At 41.9% G+C, this 12,442-nt stretch overlaps 1 pseudogene; it reads right to left on the reverse strand.

Annotated features, from left to right (window-relative positions):
* Positions 1-8,009: 8,009 nt before the first annotated feature.
* Positions 8,010-9,716, reverse strand: LOC109559006 (spermine synthase pseudogene; annotated as a pseudogene).
* Positions 9,717-12,442: the final 2,726 nt, after the last annotated feature.

A 12,442-nucleotide genomic window follows, 5' to 3' on the forward strand; every position in this document is an offset into this window, starting at 1 on the left:
GAGAAGGAAATGGAAACCTACTCCAGAATTCTTGCCTGGGACATCCCATGGACAGAGGAGCCTTGTGGGCTACAGTTCATGGGGTCGCAAAGAGATGGACACAAATGAGTGACTAAACAGTGCATTCAAGCACAGGGGGTCTGGTTCTAAAACCGTGTTCTTATCCACGATCCACTCCTCTGACCTGTGATACAGCCTTTCTTGTAGCCTAGTCCTACCTAAAGTAGCCTATACCAGTGCCAGATGTTCTCTAGGGACCAAGAGGAAAAATATGTGATGTGGTTGGTTTGTGGGAGGTGGCTGACTCCTCTTTCTTTGTGGAGTAACTGACAAATTTTAACAGTTAGACATTGTTGCAGAAAATGGCTGATTCTTAGCTCTCCAGCCTCTTGAGTAACTGTGCTGCAGAGGGAAGACACCTACCTGGCTGGATGCGAGTCATTAGTTCTCGTCAGTGACTTTGTCTTAATAAAGTCCTTGTATCATCTCTGGACTATAGCTGCCACTTTGTAAAATGGCTCAGACCAGAGCTTTTTAGGGTCCAACATAGTGTTAAAGTTCTATGGTCATAGAACTTCGTGGTCATTGCTGTTCCTGCTTCCTCTCCTCTTTACCTGGAAAACCTTTAAGAACTAATCAAGTGGAAAATGCATGTTGCCCGCCCCCACACTCTCTCTATATATATGCATATAAAATCATGTATGCTGCTGCTGCTAAGTCGCTTCAGTCGTGTCCGACTCTGTGTGACCCCATAGATGGCAGCCTACGAGGCTCCCCCATCCCTGGGATTCTCCAGGCAAGAACACTGGAGTGGGTTGCCACTTCCTTCTCCAATGCATGAAAAAGTGAAAGTGAAGTTACTCAGTCGTGTCCGACCCTCAGCGACCCCATGGACTGCAGCCTTCCAGGCTCCTCCGTCCATGGGATTTTCCAGGCAAGAGTACTGGAGTGGGGTGCCATTGCTCCATGTTTTCTAGGTGTCCTAAAATGTGTGGGTGCTATTTTAAAAGGAGAAAAGTAAGCTATTGTATGTTTTTAAAGGGCAAAATCAACATCCTCTCCCCACATAGCCTTGCATGATATTCCTAGGTGAAGTTAGACACTTCCTCCTTGCCGCCATCCTTGGCTCTGGTCATAGTCATGTTGTAATGCATGCGTGTGTGTGTGTGTGTGTGTGTGTGTGTATGTTAGTCGCTCAGTGAGTCCAACTCTTTGCGACCCATGGACTGTAGCCTGCCAGGCCACTTTGTCCATGGAACCAATTCTCTAGTCAAGAGTAACTGGAGTGGGTTGACATTCCCTTCTTCAGGGGATTGTCCCAACTCAGGATTGAACCTCGGTCTTTGGCATTGCAGAGAGATTCTTTACCATTTGTGCCACCAGGGAAGCCCCCATATTGTAATACATCAATCTTACTCACCAGACTTGCCATCTAAGGCAGTGGTTTGTCCCATTCATTTTGTTTCCTTAGCATCTAGTCTTCAAATGGTAAATATTCCGTGTTTACCGAATAGAATGAATATTTGTGAAAATGCAAAAAACAAGGTTGAATGAGCAAGGTCAAAGGGGAGTTTACAATTAAATGCTGCTGGAAGAAGCACAAGCTGAAATCAAGATTGCCAGGAAAAATATCAATAACCTCAGATATGCAGATGAAACCACCCTTATGGCAGAAATTGAAGAAAAACTAAAGAGCCTCTTGATGAAAGTGAAAGAAGAGAGTGAAAAAGTTGGCTTAAAGCTCAACATTCAGAAAACGAAGACCATGGCATCTGATCCCATCACTTCATGGCAAATAGATGGGGAAACAGTGGAAACAGTGACTGACTTTATATTTTTGGGCTCCAAAATCACTGCAGATGGTGACTGCAGCCATGAAATTAAAAGACGCTTACTCCTTGGAAGGAAAGCTATGAACAACCTAGATAGCATATTAAAAAGCAGAGACATTACCTTGCCAACAAAAGTCCGTCTAGTCAAGACTATGGTTTTTCTAGTAGTCATGTATGGATGTGAGAGTTGGACTATAAAGAAAGCTGAGCGCCCAAGAATTGATGCTTTTGAACTGTGGTAGTGGAGAAGACTCTTGAGAGTCCCTTGGAATGCAAAGAGATCCAACCAGCCCATCCTAAAGAAAATCAATCCTGATTATTCATTGTAAGGACTGATGTTGAAGCTGAAACTCCAATCCTTTGGCCACCTGATGCTAAGAACTGACTCATTTGAAAAGACCCTGATGCTGGGAAAGATTGAAGGCAGGAGGAGAAGGGGACGACAGAGGATGAGATGGTTGGATGGCATCATGGACTCAATGGACATGAGTTTGAGTAGGCTCCGGGAGTTGGTGATGGACAGGAAGGCCTCGAGTGTTGCAGTCCATGGGGTCGAAAAGAGTTGGACACAACTGAGCAACTGAACTGAACTGAAGGAGCACAGATATTGAGAAGGAAGTGATCCCTAGGGATTTGGGGTTGAGGTCTTCAGGAGAGTTTCAGTGAGGTGTTCAGGATTTGGGGGTGAGGTTTTCAGGTGAGAGTTCAGGAGAAAAGGAGCTGTTGAGTTAGGACTTGATTCATTTATGCATTGATGGAGTGATAAGTAGGGTTTAGTGTGAATTAAGGGATAGAGGCTAAGACGTGTAAGAAATTTTTTTTTACTTTTTTAAATTTTAAAATAGGGGACTTCTTTGGCAGTCCAGTGGTTAAGAATCTACCTTCAAATGCAGGGGATATGGGTTTGATCTCTGGCTGGGTAAGTAAGATCTCACATGCCATGGAGCAATGACGCCTGAGTGCAGCAGCTAAGACCCAGTGAAGCCAAATAAATTAATTATTTTTAAATTGTAAAATACATGAAAATAGTTTATTTTTATTCATAATGTAAAATTTGCCATCTTAACCATTTTTAAATGGTTCAAGTTGAGTGGCATTAAGTATATTCATACTGTTACACAACCATCACCACTCTCCATCTCCAGAATTTTTATTATCACAAACTGAAATTCCTTAGCCATAAACAATGATTCTTCATTCTCTGTCATTCTCCCACCCCAGCCTTTGGTAACCACTGTTCTACTTTCTGTCTCTATGAATTTGATTATTCTAGTATCTTATATCAGAGAAGGCAATGGCACCCCACTCCAGTACTCTTGCCTGGCAAATCCCATGGATGGAGGAGCCTGGTAGGCTGCAGTCCATGGGGTCGATAGGAGTTGGACACGACTGAGTGACTTCACTTTCACTTTTCACTTTCATGCATTGGAGAAGGAAGTGGCAACCCACTCCAGTGTTCTTGCCTGGAGAATCCCAGGGACAGCGGAGCCTGGAGAGCTGCCGTCTCTGGGGTCGCACAGAGTCGGACACGACTGAAGCGACTTAGCAGCAGCAGCAGCAGCAGTATCTTATATAAATGAAATCGTATAATATTTGTCCTTGTATGCGGTTTATTTCACTAATATAGTGTCTTCATGATTGTGTAAATCTTTGAGGGGTTTATTTCATGGGACAGAAGATTCTAATAAAGAAATAAGAGAGAGGTCGGAGATGAAACTGGAAAGGTACCTTGTGGCCAGATTGTGAAATACCATGAATGCAAACCTAGATAGCTGATGTAGTGGAACCAGATGATTGTGCGAGTTGGGACTGTTATGCTCTTTGGGAAGTATTAGGGCAATATCCTTTAAAATTAAGCTTGGACACATCCTTTCCTAGAGAATTAAAAACACTGCCAGCACACAATGATACATACATAAGAAGGCTTATTGCTAAATTGTTTATAATGGTGAAAAAATTATTCTGTCAATAGGAGAATAGCTGAACAAATTATTGTATACCAGGACTGTGAAATAATATGCAGTTCATAAAAAAAGTATGTTAGAGCTATTGCATTTACCTAGAGAAATGCCAATGGCATGTTAAAGGACAAACATAAGTTGTAGAGGGGGACTTCCATGGTGGGCCAGTGGTTAAGACTCTGAGCTTCGTCTACAGGGAAATCAGATTCCATTTCTGGTCACGGATCCCACGTGCTGCTCAGTGCTGCCAAAAGGAAACAAAAATGCAGAGGAATTTCTGTGGTATGATTCCATTTTATTCACTAAAAAAGTATGGCTCTAATCATGAATAACTATGTTTGTAAATGTTTCTTTCTATTTATTCACTCATTCAGCAAACATTTATTGAATGCCATCCGTGGACCTGCCATTCATTCTGGAATACAAAAAAACAAGCATTCCTTGAATTCATGAAACTTGCATTCAAGTTAGGGAGCAGGAGCAGACAATAACCAAAGAAATAAGTAAACTATATAGGAGGTTAGGTAGTGATAAGTGTCATAGAGAAAATTAAAACTGAAAAAGAGGCTGGAGACAATCCCACTATGTTGCATAATTTGGAGTAGTACCACTCACATTTTGGAGACGCACCCTCACTTTTTTAATAGCCATATGAGTTGGGGGGCACACTGTGAGTCTTGTGGGATCTTAGTTCCCTCACCAGGGATTAAACCTGTACCTCTTGAAATGGAAGAGCAAAATTTTAACCACTGGACCGACAGGGAAATCCATGAAGTGGTGTTTCATTGTGATTTTGATTTGCATTTTCCTAATGACTAAGGCTCTGAGCATCTTTTCATGTGTTTGTTGGCCATTTGGATAATTTTATAGAAATGTACCCTACGTCCGAGGTAAGGAACAGCGGCTGTGCTTTGCTGGAGCAGCCATGAAGAGATACCCCACGTCCAAGGTAAGAGAAACCCCAGTAAGACCGTAAGCACTGAGAGGAGACATCAGAGGGCAGACGGACTGAAAATACAATCACAGAAAACTAGCCAATCTGTTCACATGGCCCACAGCCTTGTCTAACTCAATGAAACTAAGCCATGTCGTGTAGGGCCACCCAAGATGGTCAAGTCATGGTGGAGAGTTCTGACAAAGTGTGGTCCACTGGAGAAGGGAATGGCAAACCGCTTCAGTATTCTTACCTTGAGAATCCCATGAACAGTATGAAAAGGCAAAAAGATAGGACACTGAAAGATGAACTCCCCAGGTCAGTAGGTGCCCAATATGTCACTGGAGATCAGTGGAGAAGTAACTCCAGAAAGAATGAAGGGACGGAGCCAAAGCAAAAACAATACCCAGTTGTGGATGCGACAGGTGGTAGAAGCAAGGTCCAATACTGTAAAGAGCAATATTGCATAGGAACCTGGAATGTCAGGTCCATGAATCAAAGCAAATTGGAAGTGGTCAAACAAGAGATGGCAAGAGTGAACATTGACATTCTAGGAATCAGCGAACTAAAATGGACTGGAATGGGTGAATTTAACTCAGATGACCATTACATCCACTACTGTGGGCAGGAATCCCTTAGAAGAAATGGAGTAGCCATCATAGTCAACAAGAATCCAAAATGCAGTATTTGGATGCAATCTCAAAACAACAGAATGATTTCTGTTCGTTTCCAAGGCAAACTATTCAATATCATGGTAATGCAAGTCTATACCCTGACCAGTAACACTGAAGAAGCTAAAGTTGAACGGGTCTATGAAGACATACAAGACCTTTTAGAACTAACACCCAAAAAAGATGTCCTTTTCATTGCAGGGGGCTGGAATGCAAAAGTAGGAAGTCAAAAAACACCTGGAGTAACGGGCAAATTTGACATTGGAGTACAGAATGAAGCAGGGCAAAGGTTAATAGAGTTTTGCCAAGAAAACGCAGTGGTAATAGCAAATACCCTCTTCCAACAATACAAGAGAAGGTTATACACATGGACATCACCAGATGGTCAATACCAAAAGCAGATTGATTATATTCTTTGCAGCCAAAAATGGAGAAGCTCTATACAGTCAGCAAAAACAAGACTGGGAGCTGACTGGCTCAGATCATGAACTCCTTATTGCCAAATTCAGATTTAAATTGAAGAAAGTAGGGAAAACCACTAGACCATTCAGGTATGACCTAAATCAAATCCCTTATGATTACACAGGGGAAGTGAGAAATAGATTTAAGGGACTGATCTGATAGACAGAGTGCCTGATGAACTATGGACGTAGGTTCATGACATTGTACAGGAGACAGGGATCAAGACCATCCCCAAGAAAAAGAAGTGCAAAAAAGCAAAATGGCTGTCTGAGGAGGCTTTAAAAATAGCTGAGAAAAGAAAAGAAGTGAAAAGGAAAGATATACCAATTTGAATCCAGAGTTCCAAAAAATAGCAAGGAGAGATAAGAAAGCCTTCCTCAGTGATCAATGCAAATAGAGGAGAACAATAGGATGGGAAAGACTAGAGATCTCTTCAAGAAAATTAGAGATACCAAGGGAACATTTCATGCAAAGATGGGCTCAATAAAGGACAGAAATGGTATGGACCTAACAGAAGCAGAAGATATTAAGAAGAGGTGGCAAGAATACACAGAATAACTGTACAAAAAATTTCCTCATGACCCAGATAATCATAATGGTGTGATCGCTCACCTAGAGCCAGACATCCTGGAATGTGAAGTCAAGTGGGCCTTAGGAAGCATCACTACAAACAAAGCTAGTGGAGGTGATAGAATTCCAGTGGAGCTATTTCAAATCCTGAAAGATGATGCTGTGAAAGTGCTACACTCAATATGCCAGCAAATTTGGAAAACTCAGCAGTGGCCACAGGACTGGAAAAGGTCAGTTTTAATTCCAATCCCAAAGAAAGGCAATGCCAAAGAATGCTCAAACTATGACACAATTGAACTCATCTCACACGCTAGCAAAATAATGCTCAAAATTCTCCAAGCCAGGCTTTAGCAGTACGTGAACCATGAACTTCCTGATGTTCAAGCTGGATTTAGAAAAGGCAGAGGAACCAGAGATCAAATTGCCAATATCTGTTGGTTCATTGAAAAACCAAGACAGTTCCAGAAAAAACATCTATTTCTGCTTTATTGACTATGCCAAAGCCTTTGACTGTGTGGATCACAATAAACTGTGGAAAATTCTTAAAGAGATGGGAATAGCAGACCTGCCTCTTGAGAAACATGTATGCAGGTCAGGAAGCAACAGTTAGAACTGGACATGGAACAACAGACTGGTTCCAAATTGGGAAAGGAGTACGTCAAGGCTGTATGTTGTCACCCTGCTTATTGAACTTATACGCAGAGTACATCATGAGAAAAGCTGGGCTGGAAGAAGCACAAGCTGGAATCAAGATTGCCAGGAGAAATATCAATAACCTCAGATATGCAGATGACACCACCCTTATGGCAGAAATTGAAGAAAAACTAAAGAGCCTCTTGATGAAAGTGAAAGAGGAGACTGAAAAAGTTGATTTAAAGCTCAACATTCAGAAAACTAAGATCATGGCATCCGGTCCCACTACTTCATGGGAAATAGATGGGAAAACAGTGGAAACAATGACAGACTTTATTTTCTTGGGCTCCAAAATCACTGCAGATGGTGACAGCAGCCATGAAATTAAAAGACACTAGCTCCTTGGAAGGAAAGTTATGACCAACCTAGACAGCATATAAAAAGCAGAGACATTACTTTGCCAACAAAGGTCTAGTCAAGGCTATGGTTTTTCCAGTAGTCATGTGTGGATGTGAGAGTTGTACCATAAATAAAGCTGAGCACTGAAGAATTGATGCTTTTGAACTGTGGTGTTGGAGAAGACTCTTGAGAGTCCCTTGGACTGTAAGGATATCCAATCAGTCCCTCCTAAAGGAGATCAGTCCTGGGTCTTCATTGGAAGGACTGATGTTGAGGCTGAAACTCCAGTCCTTTGGCCACCTGATGTGAAGAGCTGACTCATTTGAAGAGACTCTGATCCTGGAAAGATTGAAGCCGGGAGGAGAAGGGGATGACAGAGGATGAGATGGTTGGATGGCATCACGGACTCAATGGACATGAGTTTGAGTAGGCTCTGTGAGTTGGTGATGGACAGGGAGGCCTGGCATGCTGCAGTTCATGGGGTTGCAAAGATTTGTACATGACTGAGTGACTGAACTGAACTGAACTGATTTAAGACATTTACCCGTTTTTGGTTTTTTTTTCTGATTTGTAACTTTAATTGAATCGTTGCTAATCATTTTTAAAGTCTTTCCTCATAAGCACCAAATTTTAATATCTATATCAATTTGGGTGGGAAAGAAACTCCATGAAGAACTCCCCTCCAGAAGAAAACAATGATGTTCACTCCTCCAAACAACCAAATTCAAATTCAAAGTCTACCAAAATGAAAACAAAACAAACAAACAAGAAAAAGTCCACACAGAAAAACAGAAACAAAAACAAAAATCACATTCTAGGGGTTCAGTGCATTTAGCAGCCTTCACTGTGCTGTCTAATCATCCTAGTTCATCAAAATATACATTTTTCCATTTGATTTTTAAATTAAAAAAATAATTAAAAACAGGAAACATGAAGGAATTCACAATCAATTGCCTGACTTGTTTCGATTTCACGTACAGCATAGAAAGGTCAGGAAGGCTATTTGCAGCACACGTGACTCGGGGACACTGATTTTCAAGGTTTAGCTTTCTTCCAAACAGTGTAAAATACCCACAATTCCAAGTACGAAGGGACACAGACGATCTCCTTCGAGAATTCCACAGGACAATACAGGCACCCCAGCTGTTCTTCATAGAGCGACAGGGCTTCTGTCAAATTGACACAGTTTCCCTGTGTAAAGTATTTCCCATCCTGTTTCAATACTTTAATTGAGAGGTCAAGAATCAGTCTGAGAAACTCCCATGTGGAATCTTCTTCCAGAGATGTGGAGATTGGAACAGCTGTCAAATCATTAATCACATAATCAAACTCTCTCCTTTCTTTGGCGTACCTCTTCAGTACTGGAATACAGTCTTCTATTAGAACCTGATAGCAAAAAAAAAAAGAACCTGATAGCAGTCTCCTTTAAGATTGTCTAAGACATCACCACACGTTTTTCACATGTATTTCTTACATCCGTCAATCACCATTTGGTCAATCTCTACCATAGTCACCATCTTTGGTTTCAGTTTGACTATTTCACATAATATGCCCCCATCTCCACCTCCCAGAATTAGTACATCTTTGCCACTGTAATCTTCTTTGCCACTGCCCATGATGGCCCGGGTATACGCTAAATCACTTTCCACCAAATTAACATCCCCACTGAGGATGATAATATTCCCAAATTGCTTTGAGAGTAAAATTTTAATGTTCTGGTAAGGTGAGTCTTCGTCATACACCACTTTATCTATGTCGTACTCAACCAGGCGACCATCCGCAGTGGGCCAGTATCTGTCAATGGCCCCTCCTCGAACTATGGGTGGTAATCGCTTTACCCGCTCAGTACTGTCCTGACTCAATTCTTTCATTCTTTCTTCTACTTTGTTCAAAAGACTATCGACTTCTTTGCCTTGTGCGTCGCCGTCGTAGCTCTGAAGATCCAGCAACACCAATCCATGCGGGTAGATTCTCAAATTGGCAAAGCTGCCGTTTTTGTTTATGTACGTCGCTAAATAGCCATGGTCCTGCCAGGTGTGCACTGACTTCGTCATCCCCTGCTCCTGGAAAATGGACTGGAGGCCTTTCAGAATGGTCTCACCATCAGCTTTGGCGCCGAGCATGAAGTCGAGGGTGCTGTGCCGTGCTGCTGCCATAGTGAGGCGAGGCCCTGGGCCATGCCTGGGGGAGACGGCCGGAGAGACTGGGGGCGCCGCGCGGCGTGTCAGGCTGCGGCCGGCGGGGAGTGCGCCGCGCCGGGGAGGCCGAGCTTTACCCGTTTTTTAATTGGATTGTTTGTCTTTTTGTTGGTGAGCTCTAAGAGTTCTTTATATAGTCCAGATACTAGACCCTTATCAGATATATGAGTTGCAAGTATTTTCTCCTATGTTGTAGGATGTTTGAAACAGATTTTAAGATAACTGATTTGACAACTGTGTGTACAGGAAAGATTGGAGGAGAAATGAAAGGCAGAAGGACCAACTAGGAAGCCATTGCATTTCTTCAGGTTGCAGTTAACCTGCAAAATAGTAACAGTAGGATAATGTACTCAAAAGATTGTGTACCACAAGTGAAATAAGGAAAAGTCAAAGTGTAATGGATGCGATCAGCCTTATTAGAAGTAGCAAATAACCTGGTGTAGTTTCAGGAAAGCATAATTCTATCAATATATCTAAAGCTGTAGCAGCCTAATCACTTAAAGTAAAATGGTTGAAGCCCTAACACAATCAAACTCTAACCCAATCAATTATAATAAAATGGCTGAAGGGAACAGAAACAGAATCAATTATATTAACTTGGCTGGAGCTGAAACCCAATCAGTTGAATTGCACCTTGTCTTCCTAGAAAGGGTAGATAGTCTGCAGAGAATTACCTCTCTCCAACCAAATAAAAAAAAAGTTGTCACTATTTCTCTTGTGATGTTTAGGGAGGAACATTCCCTGTTTGGCCAAGGGAATATCATATATTTACAAAGGTGAGAGATACAATTCTATTAGCCATCAAAATTATCCAGCTAATTTGAATCACTTGTTCACTAAACAACTTCTAATTATAACATTTGACTTCCAAATTGTCAACTGTTTTCATCAGTCAATAGGATTGCCTAGGCTACTGTAAGTTCTATGTCAAACTATGTAAATCCATGTAAAGTTTTCATTCCAATCCCAAAGAAAGGCAATGCCAAAGAATATTCAAACTACTGTGCAACTGCACTCATTTTACACGCTAGCAAGATAATGCTCAAAATCCTCCAAGCTAGGTGTCAACAGAACGTGAACCAAGAACTTCCAGATGGATTTAGAAAAGGCAGAGGAACCAGAGATTAAACTGCCAACATCCATTGGATCATAGAAAAAGCAAGCGAATCCCAGAAAAACATCTACTTTGGCTTCATCGACTATGCTAAAGCCTTTAACTGTGTGGATCACAACAAACTGTGGAAAATTCTTCAAGAGATGGGAATACCAGACCACCTTACCTGTCTCCTGAGAAACCTGTAGGCAGAACAAGAAGCAACAATTAGAACTGGACATCGAACAATGGACTGATTCAAAATCGGGAAAGGAGTATGTCAAGGCTATATATTGTCACCCTGCTTATTTAACTTATATGCAGAGTACATCATGCAAAATGCTGGGCTGGATGACTCACAAGCTGGAATGAAGATTGCTGGGAGAAATATCAACAACCTCAGATATGCAGATGATACCACTCTAATGGCAGAAAGTGAAGAGGAACTAAAGAGCCTCTTAATGAGGGTGAAAGAGGAGAGTGAAAAAGTTGGCTTAAAACTCAACTTTCAAATAACTAAGATCATGGCATCTGATTCCATCAGTTCAGTTCAGTTCAGTTGCTCAGTCATGTCCAACTCTTTGCAACCCCATGGACTGCAGCATGCCAGGCCTTCCTGTCCATCACCAACTCCCGGAGCCTACTCAAACTCATGTCCATCGAGTCGGTGATGCCATCCAAGTATCTCATCCTCTGTCGTCCCCTTCTCCTCCCACCTTCAATCTTTCCCAGCATCAGGGTCTTTTCAAATGAGTCAGTTCTTAGCATCAAGTGGCCAAAGGATTGGAGTTTCAGCTCTAGCATCAGTCCTTCCAATGAACAGTCAGGACTGATCTCCTTTAGGATGGACTGGTTGGATCTCTTTGCATTCCAAGGGACTTTCAAGAGTCTTCTCCAATACCACAGTTCAAAAGCATCAATTTTTGGGCGCTCAGCTCTCTTTATAGTCCAATTCTCACATCCATACATGGCTACTGGGAAAACCATAGCTTTGACTAGACAGACCTTTGTAGGCAAAGTAATGTCTCTGCTTTTTAATATGCTGTCTAGGTTGGTCATAGCTTTTCTTTCAAGGAGCAAGCGTCTTTTAATTTCATGGCTGCAGTCACCATCTGCAGCGATTTTGAAGCCCAAGAAAATAAAGTCTGTCACTGTTTCCATTGTTTCCCCATCTATTTGCCATGAAGGACCGAATGCAATGATTTTAGTTTTCTGAATGGCAAACAGATGAGGAAAAAGTGACAGATTTTATTCTCTTGGGCTCCAAAATCACTGTGAACAGTGACTGAAGTTGAAAATCATGAAATAAAAGATTGCTCCTTAGAAGAAAAGCTATGGCAAACCTAGGCGGCATATTAAAAAGCAGAAACATCACTTTGCTGACAAAGGTCCATACAGTCAAAGCTATGTTTTTTCCAGTAGTCATGGATGGATATTAAAGTTGGACCATAAAGAAGGCTGAGTGCTAAAGAACTGATGCTTTTGAATTGCAGTGCTGGAGAAGACTCTTGAGAGTCCCTTGGACTGCAAGGAGATCAAAACAGTCAATTCTAAGGAAATCAACCCTGAATATTCATTGGAAGGACTGATACTGAAGCTGAAGCTCCAATACTTCAGCCCCCTGCTGCAAAGAGGCAACTCTTTGAAAAAGACCCTGATGCTGGGAAAGATTGAAGGCAGGAGGAGAAG

The sequence above is a fragment of the Bos indicus genome, chromosome 5, assembly GCF_029378745.1.
Source record: "Bos indicus isolate NIAB-ARS_2022 breed Sahiwal x Tharparkar chromosome 5, NIAB-ARS_B.indTharparkar_mat_pri_1.0, whole genome shotgun sequence".
NCBI lineage: Eukaryota > Metazoa > Chordata > Mammalia > Artiodactyla > Bovidae > Bos > Bos indicus.